General features: G+C 52.4%; 6 non-coding genes across 6 annotated transcripts; all 6 read right to left on the bottom strand.

The window, feature by feature from the left end:
• Window positions 1–139: 139 nt before the first annotated feature.
• trnam-cau (transfer RNA methionine (anticodon CAU)) lies at window positions 140–213 on the bottom strand. The gene has a single exon. It is a non-coding gene; the product is annotated as a tRNA-Met (tRNA).
• A 2,471-nt stretch (window positions 214–2,684) lies between these two features.
• trnam-cau (transfer RNA methionine (anticodon CAU)) lies at window positions 2,685–2,757 on the bottom strand. The gene has a single exon. It is a non-coding gene; the product is annotated as a tRNA-Met (tRNA).
• A 2,471-nt stretch (window positions 2,758–5,228) lies between these two features.
• trnam-cau (transfer RNA methionine (anticodon CAU)) lies at window positions 5,229–5,301 on the bottom strand. Its single transcript has one exon. It is a non-coding gene; the product is annotated as a tRNA-Met (tRNA).
• Window positions 5,302–7,772: 2,471 nt separating this feature from the next.
• Window positions 7,773–7,845, bottom strand: trnam-cau (transfer RNA methionine (anticodon CAU)). Its single transcript has one exon. It is a non-coding gene; the product is annotated as a tRNA-Met (tRNA).
• A 2,471-nt stretch (window positions 7,846–10,316) lies between these two features.
• Window positions 10,317–10,389, bottom strand: trnam-cau (transfer RNA methionine (anticodon CAU)). Its single transcript has one exon. It is a non-coding gene; the product is annotated as a tRNA-Met (tRNA).
• Window positions 10,390–12,860: 2,471 nt separating this feature from the next.
• Window positions 12,861–12,933, bottom strand: trnam-cau (transfer RNA methionine (anticodon CAU)). Its single transcript has one exon. It is a non-coding gene; the product is annotated as a tRNA-Met (tRNA).
• Window positions 12,934–14,994: the final 2,061 nt, after the last annotated feature.

The raw sequence follows: 14,994 nt of genomic DNA, 5'->3' as shown, positions 1-14,994 counted from the left end.
GTGTCGCCCAGATGTTAAACCTTCCAGCAACGCGTTTGCTCTGGTGTGGTCAGTTCAAATCAGGCGTGAAGCCGTCCAAAGCAATTATTATTGCCCGCGGAGAGAAAGAAAACACGCCCGGTGACAAAGGCCACAGTCTTGCCTTCTCTGAGGATTGAACTCAGGGCCTATCAGATTATGAGACTGACGCGCTGCCTACTGCGCTAAGAAGGCCAGCCGACAGCCGAGGCTCATACCGCGTGCCCAAATAGGCCTGTTTTCAAGGTGCCGCGAGCCACAGAGCAACCCTCGTCAGAAAGCTGCAGCTCCAGTGAGGCCAGGATATCGGCTTTCAATCCACAATCACGCACCTCGCCCGTTACATGCTGGGCTCTGGCCCGTGCAGAGACACGGCCCACTCGCGGTACCGCAGAGCCGTGGCGTCAGGAGCTCGGCAAAGCCCGGTATGTCTTGCGCTTGGCAGGCAACATTCGGCAAAGCCTTTCACTTCTTTGTCTCGATGGCTCCGCTACTGGAGAGCCACGTCACAGCGCACTAAGATCCTTTGCTCAGCACTCCATGCAGGCAAGAAGGGAGGTGCTTCCGTTTACCAAAGAGCCTAAGAAAATGAGGGTTTGCTTCAGGAAAAGAAGGAAGCACATGTCAGGTATAGACAGGATAGATCGAGTGAATCCGTACAAGAGTGTAAAGACAGTAGGGAAATCAGGAGGGTAAAAAGGGGACCTGAGATAGTTTTGGCAGAGAGAGTTAAGGAAAATCCAAAGGGATTTTGCAAATACATTATAAGGACAAAAGGGTGACTAGGGAGAGAATAGGGCCCCTCGAGGATCAGCACAGCGGCCTTTGTGCCGAGCCGCAGGAGAGGCTGGGCCGATACTAAACGAGTATTTTGCATCAGTGTTTACTGTGGAAAAGGATAGAATGTAGGGAGAAGTATAGAATATAGGGAAATGGATGGTGACATCTTGAAAATTGTCCACATTGCAGAGGAGGAATGCTGGATGCCTTGAAGCGCGTACAAGTGGATCAATGCCCAGGACCTGATCAGGTCTGGGGGAAGCTAAGGAAGTGACTGCTGGGCCCCTTGCTGAGATATTTGTATGGTTGATATAAAATCATGAGGCGTATAGATCGGATAAAGAGAGAAAGTCTTTTCCCTGGGGTGCGGGAGACCAGCACTAGAGAGCAGAGGTTTAGGGTGAGAGGGAAAAGATATGAAAGAGAACTAAGGGGCACCTTTTTCACACAGAGGGTGGTACGTGTATGGAATGAGCTGCCAGAGGAAGTGGCGGAGGCGAGTACAATTGCAATATTTAAAAGGCATCTGGGTGGCTATATGAATAGGAAGGGTTTGGAGGGATATGGCCCGGGTGCCGGCAGGTACGACTAGATTGGGATGGGATATCTGGTCGGAAAGGTCCGACCGACGGGTCTCTTTCCGTGACGTACATCTCTATGACTCTATGACTCCTTTCAAGCAAAGTTTTCCCGCGAAGCGGCGCTCTAAACTGCTCGATGACAACTTACTATGTCAATGTCCGGACGAAGGAGTCTTCCATTCCTGTCGGAAAACTGCCTGTGGACTTCTCTTCGTTTCCTCTTCATGAAATCTGGCCTGCACGGGGTGTGCCACTTCCACAGTTGCACAAGTTGAACAGCAACGCATCCGAGCAGGTCAGCACTTAGGAAAGGCCCTACCGGTCAGACAGGGCTCGCGGGTGCTGCTTCAGACGAGTGGCGGTTGCTCTTTGCATCTCGGCCTGCTTGGCGTGTATCTGAAAGCAGCACTTTGCGGAACCTGACCGCAGGGCTGCAGCTCACGAGGATGAAGGAGAAGCCCTCTTTTTTCGTCTGGTAACAGCCCCAAGTGTTCTCTTTCTCCAAAATACACCTTCTTCTTCTTCTTCTTCTTCAGAGAAGTCTGCCTGTTGGTGTGCTGTGACGTCTGCAGTTGCAAACCACGAGCAGCAGGGAGCCCTCTGGAGGAACACAACATCCACGCAGTCAGTCAGCACTCACTTGAACGTGTCGCAAGTCTCCAATCAGTCAGACAGCGCTCTCGAGTGCTACCTCACACTTGTTGTGACTGCTGGCGCCGATCGGTTCGTTTGGATTCTGGAATCTCAGAGCGTCTCGCTGGCGATTCTTTCGGCGGCACCGTGTTTTCCAGAAGACTTCGCGCACGTGCTGCTGCTGCTGCTGCTCGGATGTGTCGATAGTCGCGTCGCGTTGTTCGGTTGAATACAGCGTGCAATCTCGAGAGGAAATCACCTGCTGCTCTCAGCTCATCGTTCCGAAGCACCATGGGGGCTAAGCAAGTGCACGTCGTAGGGGAATTAGCTCAAATGGTAGAGCGCTCGCTTCGCATGCGAGAGGTAGTGGGATCGATGTCCACATTCTCCACAGTGCTTTTCCTGGGGACACGCTTGAGACGCAAGCAGTGTGACCCTCGCGTGAACCCTGCGTGTGGCTCCAGTCTTTGCTGCTGCACAGATAGCACGATGGTGAGTTTACAAAATGCTGTGCAGAAAAAAAAGTTGAGCACGTGTCGCCCAGATGTTAAACCTTCCAGCAACGCGTTTGCTCTGGTGTGGTCAGTTCAAATCAGGCGTGAAGCCGTCCAAAGCAATTATTATTGCCCGCGGAGAGAAAGAAAACACGTCCGGTGACAAAGGCCACAGTCTTGCCTTCTCTGAGGATTGAACTCAGGACCTTCAGATTATGAGACTGACGCGCTGCCTACTGCGCTAAGAAGGCCAGCCGACAGCCGAGGCTCATACCGCGTGCCCAAATAGGCCGGTTTTCAAGGTGCCGCGAGCCACAGAGCAACCCTCGTCAGAAAGCTGCAGCTCCAGTGAGGCCAGGATATCGGCTTTCAATCCACAATCACGCACCTCGCCCGTTACATGCTGGGCTCTGGCCCGTGCAGAGACACGGCCCACTCGCGGTACCGCAGAGCCGTGGCGTCAGGAGCTCGGCAAAGCCCGGTATGTCTTGCGCTTGGCAGGCAACATTCGGCAAAGCCTTTCACTTCTTTGTCTCGATGGCTCCGCTGCTGGAGAGCCACGTCACAGCGCACTAAGATCCTTTGCTCAGCACTCCATGCAGGCAAGAAGGGAGGTGCTTCCGTTTACCAAAGAGCCTAAGAAAATGAGGGTTTGCTTCAGGAAAAGAAGGAAGCACATGTCAGGTATAGACAGGATAGATCGAGTGAATCCGTACAAGAGTGTAAAGACAGTAGGGAAATCAGGAGGGTAAAAAGGGGACCTGAGATAGTTTTGGCAGAGAGAGTTAAGGAAAATCCAAAGGGATTTTGCAAATACATTATAAGGACAAAAGGGTGACTAGGGAGAGAATAGGGCCCCTCGAGGATCAGCACAGCGGCCTTTGTGCCGAGCCGCAGGAGAGGCTGGGCCGATACTAAACGAGTATTTTGCATCAGTGTTTACTGTGGAAAAGGATAGAATGTAGGGAGAAGTATAGAATATAGGGAAATGGATGGTGACATCTTGAAAATTGTCCACATTGCAGAGGAGGAATGCTGGATGCCTTGAAGCGCGTACAAGTGGATCAATGCCCAGGACCTGATCAGGTCTGGGGGAAGCTAAGGAAGTGACTGCTGGGCCCCTTGCTGAGATATTTGTATGGTTGATATAAAATCATGAGGCGTATAGATCGGATAAAGAGAGAAAGTCTTTTCCCTGGGGTGCGGGAGACCAGCACTAGAGAGCAGAGGTTTAGGGTGAGAGGGAAAAGATATGAAAGAGAACTAAGGGGCACCTTTTTCACACAGAGGGTGGTACGTGTATGGAATGAGCTGCCAGAGGAAGTGGCGGAGGCGAGTACAATTGCAATATTTAAAAGGCATCTGGGTGGCTATATGAATAGGAAGGGTTTGGAGGGATATGGCCCGGGTGCCGGCAGGTACGACTAGATTGGGATGGGATATCTGGTCGGAAAGGTCCGACCGACGGGTCTCTTTCCGTGACGTACATCTCTATGACTCTATGACTCCTTTCAAGCAAAGTTTTCCCGCGAAGCGGCGCTCTAAACTGCTCGATGACAACTTACTATGTCAACGTCCGGACGAAGGAGTCTTCCATTCCTGTCGGAAAACTGCCTGTGGACTTCTCTTCGTTTCCTCTTCATGAAATCTGGCCTGCACGGGGTGTGCCACTTCCACAGTTGCACAAGTTGAACAGCAACGCATCCGAGCAGGTCAGCACTTAGGAAAGGCCCTACCGGTCAGACAGGGCTCGCGGGTGCTGCTTCAGACGAGTGGCGGTTGCTCTTTGCATCTCGGCCTGCTTGGCGTGTATCTGAAAGCAGCACTTTGCGGAACCTGACCGCAGGGCTGCAGCTCACGAGGATGAAGGAGAAGCCCTCTTTTTTCGTCTGGTAACAGCCCCAAGTGTTCTCTTTCTCCAAAATACACCTTCTTCTTCTTCTTCTTCTTCAGAGAAGTCTGCCTGTTGGTGTGCTGTGACGTCTGCAGTTGCAAACCACGAGCAGCAGGGAGCCCTCTGGAGGAACACAACATCCACGCAGTCAGTCAGCACTCACTTGAACGTGTCGCAAGTCTCCAATCAGTCAGACAGCGCTCTCGAGTGCTACCTCACACTTGTTGTGACTGCTGGCGCCGATCGGTTCGTTTGGATTCTGGAATCTCAGAGCGTCTCGCTGGCGATTCTTTCGGCGGCACCGTGTTTTCCAGAAGACTTCGCGCACGTGCTGCTGCTGCTGCTGCTCGGATGTGTCGATAGTCGCGTCGCGTTGTTCGGTTGAATACAGCGTGCAATCTCGAGAGGAAATCACCTGCTGCTCTCAGCTCATCGTTCCGAAGCACCATGGGGGCTAAGCAAGTGCACGTCGTAGGGGAATTAGCTCAAATGGTAGAGCGCTCGCTTCGCATGCGAGAGGTAGTGGGATCGATGTCCACATTCTCCACAGTGCTTTTCCTGGGGACACGCTTGAGACGCAAGCAGTGTGACCCTCGCGTGAACCCTGCGTGTGGCTCCAGTCTTTGCTGCTGCACAGATAGCACGATGGTGAGTTTACAAAATGCTGTGCAGAAAAAAAAGTTGAGCACGTGTCGCCCAGATGTTAAACCTTCCAGCAACGCGTTTGCTCAGGTGTGGTCAGTTCAAATCAGGCGTGAAGCCGTCCAAAGCAATTATTATTGCCCGCGGAGAGAAAGAAAACACGTCCGGTGACAAAGGCCACAGTCTTGCCTTCTCTGAGGATTGAACTCAGGACCTTCAGATTATGAGACTGACGCGCTGCCTACTGCGCTAAGAAGGCCAGCCGACAGCCGAGGCTCATACCGCGTGCCCAAATAGGCCGGTTTTCAAGGTGCCGCGAGCCACAGAGCAACCCTCGTCAGAAAGCTGCAGCTCCAGTGAGGCCAGGATATCGGCTTTCAATCCACAATCACGCACCTCGCCCGTTACATGCTGGGCTCTGGCCCGTGCAGAGACACGGCCCACTCGCGGTACCGCAGAGCCGTGGCGTCAGGAGCTCGGCAAAGCCCGGTATGTCTTGCGCTTGGCAGGCAACATTCGGCAAAGCCTTTCACTTCTTTGTCTCGATGGCTCCGCTGCTGGAGAGCCACGTCACAGCGCACTAAGATCCTTTGCTCAGCACTCCATGCAGGCAAGAAGGGAGGTGCTTCCGTTTACCAAAGAGCCTAAGAAAATGAGGGTTTGCTTCAGGAAAAGAAGGAAGCACATGTCAGGTATAGACAGGATAGATCGAGTGAATCCGTACAAGAGTGTAAAGACAGTAGGGAAATCAGGAGGGTAAAAAGGGGACCTGAGATAGTTTTGGCAGAGAGAGTTAAGGAAAATCCAAAGGGATTTTGCAAATACATTATAAGGACAAAAGGGTGACTAGGGAGAGAATAGGGCCCCTCGAGGATCAGCACAGCGGCCTTTGTGCCGAGCCGCAGGAGAGGCTGGGCCGATACTAAACGAGTATTTTGCATCAGTGTTTACTGTGGAAAAGGATAGAATGTAGGGAGAAGTATAGAATATAGGGAAATGGATGGTGACATCTTGAAAATTGTCCACATTGCAGAGGAGGAATGCTGGATGCCTTGAAGCGCGTACAAGTGGATCAATGCCCAGGACCTGATCAGGTCTGGGGGAAGCTAAGGAAGTGACTGCTGGGCCCCTTGCTGAGATATTTGTATGGTTGATATAAAATCATGAGGCGTATAGATCGGATAAAGAGAGAAAGTCTTTTCCCTGGGGTGCGGGAGACCAGCACTAGAGGGCAGAGGTTTAGGGTGAGAGGGAAAAGATATGAAAGAGAACTAAGGGGCACCTTTTTCACACAGAGGGTGGTACGTGTATGGAATGAGCTGCCAGAGGAAGTGGCGGAGGCGAGTACAATTGCAATATTTAAAAGGCATCTGGGTGGCTATATGAATAGGAAGGGTTTGGAGGGATATGGCCCGGGTGCCGGCAGGTACGACTAGATTGGGATGGGATATCTGGTCGGAAAGGTCCGACCGACGGGTCTCTTTCCGTGACGTACATCTCTATGACTCTATGACTCCTTTCAAGCAAAGTTTTCCCGCGAAGCGGCGCTCTAAACTGCTCGATGACAACTTACTATGTCAACGTCCGGACGAAGGAGTCTTCCATTCCTGTCGGAAAACTGCCTGTGGACTTCTCTTCGTTTCCTCTTCATGAAATCTGGCCTGCACGGGGTGTGCCACTTCCACAGTTGCACAAGTTGAACAGCAACGCATCCGAGCAGGTCAGCACTTAGGAAAGGCCCTACCGGTCAGACAGGGCTCGCGGGTGCTGCTTCAGACGAGTGGCGGTTGCTCTTTGCATCTCGGCCTGCTTGGCGTGTATCTGAAAGCAGCACTTTGCGGAACCTGACCGCAGGGCTGCAGCTCACGAGGATGAAGGAGAAGCCCTCTTTTTTCGTCTGGTAACAGCCCCAAGTGTTCTCTTTCTCCAAAATACACCTTCTTCTTCTTCTTCTTCTTCAGAGAAGTCTGCCTGTTGGTGTGCTGTGACGTCTGCAGTTGCAAACCACGAGCAGCAGGGAGCCCTCTGGAGGAACACAACATCCACGCAGTCAGTCAGCACTCACTTGAACGTGTCGCAAGTCTCCAATCAGTCAGACAGCGCTCTCGAGTGCTACCTCACACTTGTTGTGACTGCTGGCGCCGATCGGTTCGTTTGGATTCTGGAATCTCAGAGCGTCTCGCTGGCGATTCTTTCGGCGGCACCGTGTTTTCCAGAAGACTTCGCGCACGTGCTGCTGCTGCTGCTGCTCGGATGTGTCGATAGTCGCGTCGCGTTGTTCGGTTGAATACAGCGTGCAATCTCGAGAGGAAATCACCTGCTGCTCTCAGCTCATCGTTCCGAAGCACCATGGGGGCTAAGCAAGTGCACGTCGTAGGGGAATTAGCTCAAATGGTAGAGCGCTCGCTTCGCATGCGAGAGGTAGTGGGATCGATGTCCACATTCTCCACAGTGCTTTTCCTGGGGACACGCTTGAGACGCAAGCAGTGTGACCCTCGCGTGAACCCTGCGTGTGGCTCCAGTCTTTGCTGCTGCACAGATAGCACGATGGTGAGTTTACAAAATGCTGTGCAGAAAAAAAAGTTGAGCACGTGTCGCCCAGATGTTAAACCTTCCAGCAACGCGTTTGCTCAGGTGTGGTCAGTTCAAATCAGGCGTGAAGCCGTCCAAAGCAATTATTATTGCCCGCGGAGAGAAAGAAAACACGTCCGGTGACAAAGGCCACAGTCTTGCCTTCTCTGAGGATTGAACTCAGGACCTTCAGATTATGAGACTGACGCGCTGCCTACTGCGCTAAGAAGGCCAGCCGACAGCCGAGGCTCATACCGCGTGCCCAAATAGGCCGGTTTTCAAGGTGCCGCGAGCCACAGAGCAACCCTCGTCAGAAAGCTGCAGCTCCAGTGAGGCCAGGATATCGGCTTTCAATCCACAATCACGCACCTCGCCCGTTACATGCTGGGCTCTGGCCCGTGCAGAGACACGGCCCACTCGCGGTACCGCAGAGCCGTGGCGTCAGGAGCTCGGCAAAGCCCGGTATGTCTTGCGCTTGGCAGGCAACATTCGGCAAAGCCTTTCACTTCTTTGTCTCGATGGCTCCGCTGCTGGAGAGCCACGTCACAGCGCACTAAGATCCTTTGCTCAGCACTCCATGCAGGCAAGAAGGGAGGTGCTTCCGTTTACCAAAGAGCCTAAGAAAATGAGGGTTTGCTTCAGGAAAAGAAGGAAGCACATGTCAGGTATAGACAGGATAGATCGAGTGAATCCGTACAAGAGTGTAAAGACAGTAGGGAAATCAGGAGGGTAAAAAGGGGACCTGAGATAGTTTTGGCAGAGAGAGTTAAGGAAAATCCAAAGGGATTTTGCAAATACATTATAAGGACAAAAGGGTGACTAGGGAGAGAATAGGGCCCCTCGAGGATCAGCACAGCGGCCTTTGTGCCGAGCCGCAGGAGAGGCTGGGCCGATACTAAACGAGTATTTTGCATCAGTGTTTACTGTGGAAAAGGATAGAATGTAGGGAGAAGTATAGAATATAGGGAAATGGATGGTGACATCTTGAAAATTGTCCACATTGCAGAGGAGGAATGCTGGATGCCTTGAAGCGCGTACAAGTGGATCAATGCCCAGGACCTGATCAGGTCTGGGGGAAGCTAAGGAAGTGACTGCTGGGCCCCTTGCTGAGATATTTGTATGGTTGATATAAAATCATGAGGCGTATAGATCGGATAAAGAGAGAAAGTCTTTTCCCTGGGGTGCGGGAGACCAGCACTAGAGGGCAGAGGTTTAGGGTGAGAGGGAAAAGATATGAAAGAGAACTAAGGGGCACCTTTTTCACACAGAGGGTGGTACGTGTATGGAATGAGCTGCCAGAGGAAGTGGCGGAGGCGAGTACAATTGCAATATTTAAAAGGCATCTGGGTGGCTATATGAATAGGAAGGGTTTGGAGGGATATGGCCCGGGTGCCGGCAGGTACGACTAGATTGGGATGGGATATCTGGTCGGAAAGGTCCGACCGACGGGTCTCTTTCCGTGACGTACATTTCTATGACTCTATGACTCCTTTCAAGCAAAGTTTTCCCGCGAAGCGGCGCTCTAAACTGCTCGATGACAACTTACTATGTCAACGTCCGGACGAAGGAGTCTTCCATTCCTGTCGGAAAACTGCCTGTGGACTTCTCTTCGTTTCCTCTTCATGAAATCTGGCCTGCACGGGGTGTGCCACTTCCACAGTTGCACAAGTTGAACAGCAACGCATCCGAGCAGGTCAGCACTTAGGAAAGGCCCTACCGGTCAGACAGGGCTCGCGGGTGCTGCTTCAGACGAGTGGCGGTTGCTCTTTGCATCTCGGCCTGCTTGGCGTGTATCTGAAAGCAGCACTTTGCGGAACCTGACCGCAGGGCTGCAGCTCACGAGGATGAAGGAGAAGCCCTCTTTTTTCGTCTGGTAACAGCCCCAAGTGTTCTCTTTCTCCAAAATACACCTTCTTCTTCTTCTTCTTCTTCAGAGAAGTCTGCCTGTTGGTGTGCTGTGACGTCTGCAGTTGCAAACCACGAGCAGCAGGGAGCCCTCTGGAGGAACACAACATCCACGCAGTCAGTCAGCACTCACTTGAACGTGTCGCAAGTCTCCAATCAGTCAGACAGCGCTCTCGAGTGCTACCTCACACTTGTTGTGACTGCTGGCGCCGATCGGTTCGTTTGGATTCTGGAATCTCAGAGCGTCTCGCTGGCGATTCTTTCGGCGGCACCGTGTTTTCCAGAAGACTTCGCGCACGTGCTGCTGCTGCTGCTGCTCGGATGTGTCGATAGTCGCGTCGCGTTGTTCGGTTGAATACAGCGTGCAATCTCGAGAGGAAATCACCTGCTGCTCTCAGCTCATCGTTCCGAAGCACCATGGGGGCTAAGCAAGTGCACGTCGTAGGGGAATTAGCTCAAATGGTAGAGCGCTCGCTTCGCATGCGAGAGGTAGTGGGATCGATGTCCACATTCTCCACAGTGCTTTTCCTGGGGACACGCTTGAGACGCAAGCAGTGTGACCCTCGCGTGAACCCTGCGTGTGGCTCCAGTCTTTGCTGCTGCACAGATAGCACGATGGTGAGTTTACAAAATGCTGTGCAGAAAAAAAAGTTGAGCACGTGTCGCCCAGATGTTAAACCTTCCAGCAACGCGTTTGCTCTGGTGTGGTCAGTTCAAATCAGGCGTGAAGCCGTCCAAAGCAATTATTATTGCCCGCGGAGAGAAAGAAAACACGTCCGGTGACAAAGGCCACAGTCTTGCCTTCTCTGAGGATTGAACTCAGGACCTTCAGATTATGAGACTGACGCGCTGCCTACTGCGCTAAGAAGGCCAGCCGACAGCCGAGGCTCATACCGCGTGCCCAAATAGGCCGGTTTTCAAGGTGCCGCGAGCCACAGAGCAACCCTCGTCAGAAAGCTGCAGCTCCAGTGAGGCCAGGATATCGGCTTTCAATCCACAATCACGCACCTCGCCCGTTACATGCTGGGCTCTGGCCCGTGCAGAGACACGGCCCACTCGCGGTACCGCAGAGCCGTGGCGTCAGGAGCTCGGCAAAGCCCGGTATGTCTTGCGCTTGGCAGGCAACATTCGGCAAAGCCTTTCACTTCTTTGTCTCGATGGCTCCGCTGCTGGAGAGCCACGTCACAGCGCACTAAGATCCTTTGCTCAGCACTCCATGCAGGCAAGAAGGGAGGTGCTTCCGTTTACCAAAGAGCCTAAGAAAATGAGGGTTTGCTTCAGGAAAAGAAGGAAGCACATGTCAGGTATAGACAGGATAGATCGAGTGAATCCGTACAAGAGTGTAAAGACAGTAGGGAAATCAGGAGGGTAAAAAGGGGACCTGAGATAGTTTTGGCAGAGAGAGTTAAGGAAAATCCAAAGGGATTTTGCAAATACATTATAAGGACAAAAGGGTGACTAGGGAGAGAATAGGGCCCCTCGAGGATCAGCACAGCGGCCTTTGTGCCGAGCCGCAGGAGAGGCTGGGCCGATACTAAACGAGTATTTTGCATCAGTGTTTACTGTGGAAAAGGATAGAATGTAGGGAGAAGTATAGAATATAGGGAAATGGATGGTGACATCTTGAAAATTGTCCACATTGCAGAGGAGGAATGCTGGATGCCTTGAAGCGCGTACAAGTGGATCAATGCCCAGGACCTGATCAGGTCTGGGGGAAGCTAAGGAAGTGATTGCTGGGCCCCTTGCTGAGATATTTGTATGGTTGATATAAAATCATGAGGCGTATAGATCGGATAAAGAGAGAAAGTCTTTTCCCTGGGGTGCGGGAGACCAGCACTAGAGAGCAGAGGTTTAGGGTGAGAGGGAAAAGATATGAAAGAGAACTAAGGGGCACCTTTTTCACACAGAGGGTGGTACGTGTATGGAATGAGCTGCCAGAGGAAGTGGCGGAGGCGAGTACAATTGCAATATTTAAAAGGCATCTGGGTGGCTATATGAATAGGAAGGGTTTGGAGGGATATGGCCCGGGTGCCGGCAGGTACGACTAGATTGGGATGGGATATCTGGTCGGAAAGGTCCGACCGACGGGTCTCTTTCCGTGACGTACATCTCTATGACTCTATGACTCCTTTCAAGCAAAGTTTTCCCGCGAAGCGGCGCTCTAAACTGCTCGATGACAACTTACTATGTCAACGTCCGGACGAAGGAGTCTTCCATTCCTGTCGGAAAACTGCCTGTGGACTTCTCTTCGTTTCCTCTTCATGAAATCTGGCCTGCACGGGGTGTGCCACTTCCACAGTTGCACAAGTTGAACAGCAACGCATCCGAGCAGGTCAGCACTTAGGAAAGGCCCTACCGGTCAGACAGGGCTCGCGGGTGCTGCTTCAGACGAGTGGCGGTTGCTCTTTGCATCTCGGCCTGCTTGGCGTGTATCTGAAAGCAGCACTTTGCGGAACCTGACCGCAGGGCTGCAGCTCACGAGGATGAAGGAGAAGCCCTCTTTTTTCGTCTGGTAACAGCCCCAAGTGTTCTCTTTCTCCAAAATACACCTTCTTCTTCTTCTTCTTCTTCAGAGAAGTCTGCCTGTTGGTGTGCTGTGACGTCTGCAGTTGCAAACCACGAGCAGCAGGGAGCCCTCTGGAGGAACACAACATCCACGCAGTCAGTCAGCACTCACTTGAACGTGTCGCAAGTCTCCAATCAGTCAGACAGCGCTCTCGAGTGCTACCTCACACTTGTTGTGACTGCTGGCGCCGATCGGTTCGTTTGGATTCTGGAATCTCAGAGCGTCTCGCTGGCGATTCTTTCGGCGGCACCGTGTTTTCCAGAAGACTTCGCGCACGTGCTGCTGCTGCTGCTGCTCGGATGTGTCGATAGTCGCGTCGCGTTGTTCGGTTGAATACAGCGTGCAATCTCGAGAGGAAATCACCTGCTGCTCTCAGCTCATCGTTCCGAAGCACCATGGGGGCTAAGCAAGTGCACGTCGTAGGGGAATTAGCTCAAATGGTAGAGCGCTCGCTTCGCATGCGAGAGGTAGTGGGATCGATGTCCACATTCTCCACAGTGCTTTTCCTGGGGACACGCTTGAGACGCAAGCAGTGTGACCCTCGCGTGAACCCTGCGTGTGGCTCCAGTCTTTGCTGCTGCACAGATAGCACGATGGTGAGTTTACAAAATGCTGTGCAGAAAAAAAAGTTGAGCACGTGTCGCCCAGATGTTAAACCTTCCAGCAACGCGTTTGCTCTGGTGTGGTCAGTTCAAATCAGGCGTGAAGCCGTCCAAAGCAATTATTATTGCCCGCGGAGAGAAAGAAAACACGTCCGGTGACAAAGGCCACAGTCTTGCCTTCTCTGAGGATTGAACTCAGGACCTTCAGATTATGAGACTGACGCGCTGCCTACTGCGCTAAGAAGGCCAGCCGACAGCCGAGGCTCATACCGCGTGCCCAAATAGGCCGGTTTTCAAGGTGCCGCGAGCCACAGAGCAACCCTCGTCAGAAAGCTGCAGCTCCAGTGAGGCCAGGATATCGGCTTTCAATCCACAATCACGCACCTCGCCCGTTACATGCTGGGCTCTGGCCCGTGCAGAGACACGGCCCACTCGCGGTACCGCAGAGCCGTGGCGTCAGGAGCTCGGCAAAGCCCGGTATGTCTTGCGCTTGGCAGGCAACATTCGGCAAAGCCTTTCACTTCTTTGTCTCGATGGCTCCGCTGCTGGAGAGCCACGTCACAGCGCACTAAGATCCTTTGCTCAGCACTCCATGCAGGCAAGAAGGGAGGTGCTTCCGTTTACCAAAGAGCCTAAGAAAATGAGGGTTTGCTTCAGGAAAAGAAGGAAGCACATGTCAGGTATAGACAGGATAGATCGAGTGAATCCGTACAAGAGTGTAAAGACAGTAGGGAAATCAGGAGGGTAAAAAGGGGACCTGAGATAGTTTTGGCAGAGAGAGTTAAGGAAAATCCAAAGGGATTTTGCAAATACATTATAAGGACAAAAGGGTGACTAGGGAGAGAATAGGGCCCCTCGAGGATCAGCACAGCGGCCTTTGTGCCGAGCCGCAGGAGAGGCTGGGCCGATACTAAACGAGTATTTTGCATCAGTGTTTACTGTGGAAAAGGATAGAATGTAGGGAGAAGTATAGAATATAGGGAAATGGATGGTGACATCTTGAAAATTGTCCACATTGCAGAGGAGGAATGCTGGATGCCTTGAAGCGCGTACAAGTGGATCAATGCCCAGGACCTGATCAGGTCTGGGGGAAGCTAAGGAAGTGACTGCTGGGCCCCTTGCTGAGATATTTGTATGGTTGATATAAAATCATGAGGCGTATAGATCGGATAAAGAGAGAAAGTCTTTTCCCTGGGGTGCGGGAGACCAGCACTAGAGAGCAGAGGTTTAGGGTGAGAGGGAAAAGATATGAAAGAGAACTAAGGGGCACCTTTTTCACACAGAGGGTGGTACGTGTATGGAATGAGCTGCCAGAGGAAGTGGCGGAGGCGAGTACAATTGCAATATTTAAAAGGCACCTGGGTGGCTATATGAATAGGAAGGGTTTGGAGGGATATGGCCCGGGTGCCGGCAGGTACGACTAGATTGGGATGGGATATCTGGTCGGAAAGGTCCGACCGACGGGTCTCTTTCCGTGACGTACATCTCTATGACTCTATGACTCCTTTCAAGCAAAGTTTTCCCGCGAAGCGGCGCTCTAAACTGCTCGATGACAACTTACTATGTCAACGTCCGGACGAAGGAGTCTTCCATTCCTGTCGGAAAACTGCCTGTGGACTTCTCTTCGTTTCCTCTTCATGAAATCTGGCCTGCACGGGGTGTGCCACTTCCACAGTTGCACAAGTTGAACAGCAACGCATCCGAGCAGGTCAGCACTTAGGAAAGGCCCTACCGGTCAGACAGGGCTCGCGGGTGCTGCTTCAGACGAGTGGCGGTTGCTCTTTGCATCTCGGCCTGCTTGGCGTGTATCTGAAAGCAGCACTTTGCGGAACCTGACCGCAGGGCTGCAGCTCACGAGGATGAAGGAGAAGCCCTCTTTTTTCGTCTGGTAACAGCCCCAAGTGTTCTCTTTCTCCAAAATACACCTTCTTCTTCTTCTTCTTCTTCAGAGAAGTCTGCCTGTTGGTGTGCTGTGACGTCTGCAGTTGCAAACCACGAGCAGCAGGGAGCCCTCTGGAGGAACACAACATCCACGCAGTCAGTCAGCACTCACTTGAACGTGTCGCAAGTCTCCAATCAGTCAGACAGCGCTCTCGAGTGCTACCTCACACTTGTTGTGACTGCTGGCGCCGATCGGTTCGTTTGGATTCTGGAATCTCAGAGCGTCTCGCTGGCGATTCTTTCGGCGGCACCGTGTTTTCCAGAAGACTTCGCGCACGTGCTGCTGCTGCTGCTGCTCGGATGTGTCGATAGTCGCGTCGCGTTGTTCGGTTGAATACAGCGTGCAATCTCGAGAGGAAATCACCTG

The sequence above is a fragment of the Chiloscyllium punctatum genome, chromosome 5 (assembly GCF_047496795.1).
Source record: "Chiloscyllium punctatum isolate Juve2018m chromosome 5, sChiPun1.3, whole genome shotgun sequence".
NCBI classification, from domain to species: domain Eukaryota; kingdom Metazoa; phylum Chordata; class Chondrichthyes; order Orectolobiformes; family Hemiscylliidae; genus Chiloscyllium; species Chiloscyllium punctatum.
The sequence above is the reverse complement of the archived record's forward strand: the minus strand, read 5'-3'. Positions and strand labels throughout refer to the sequence as shown.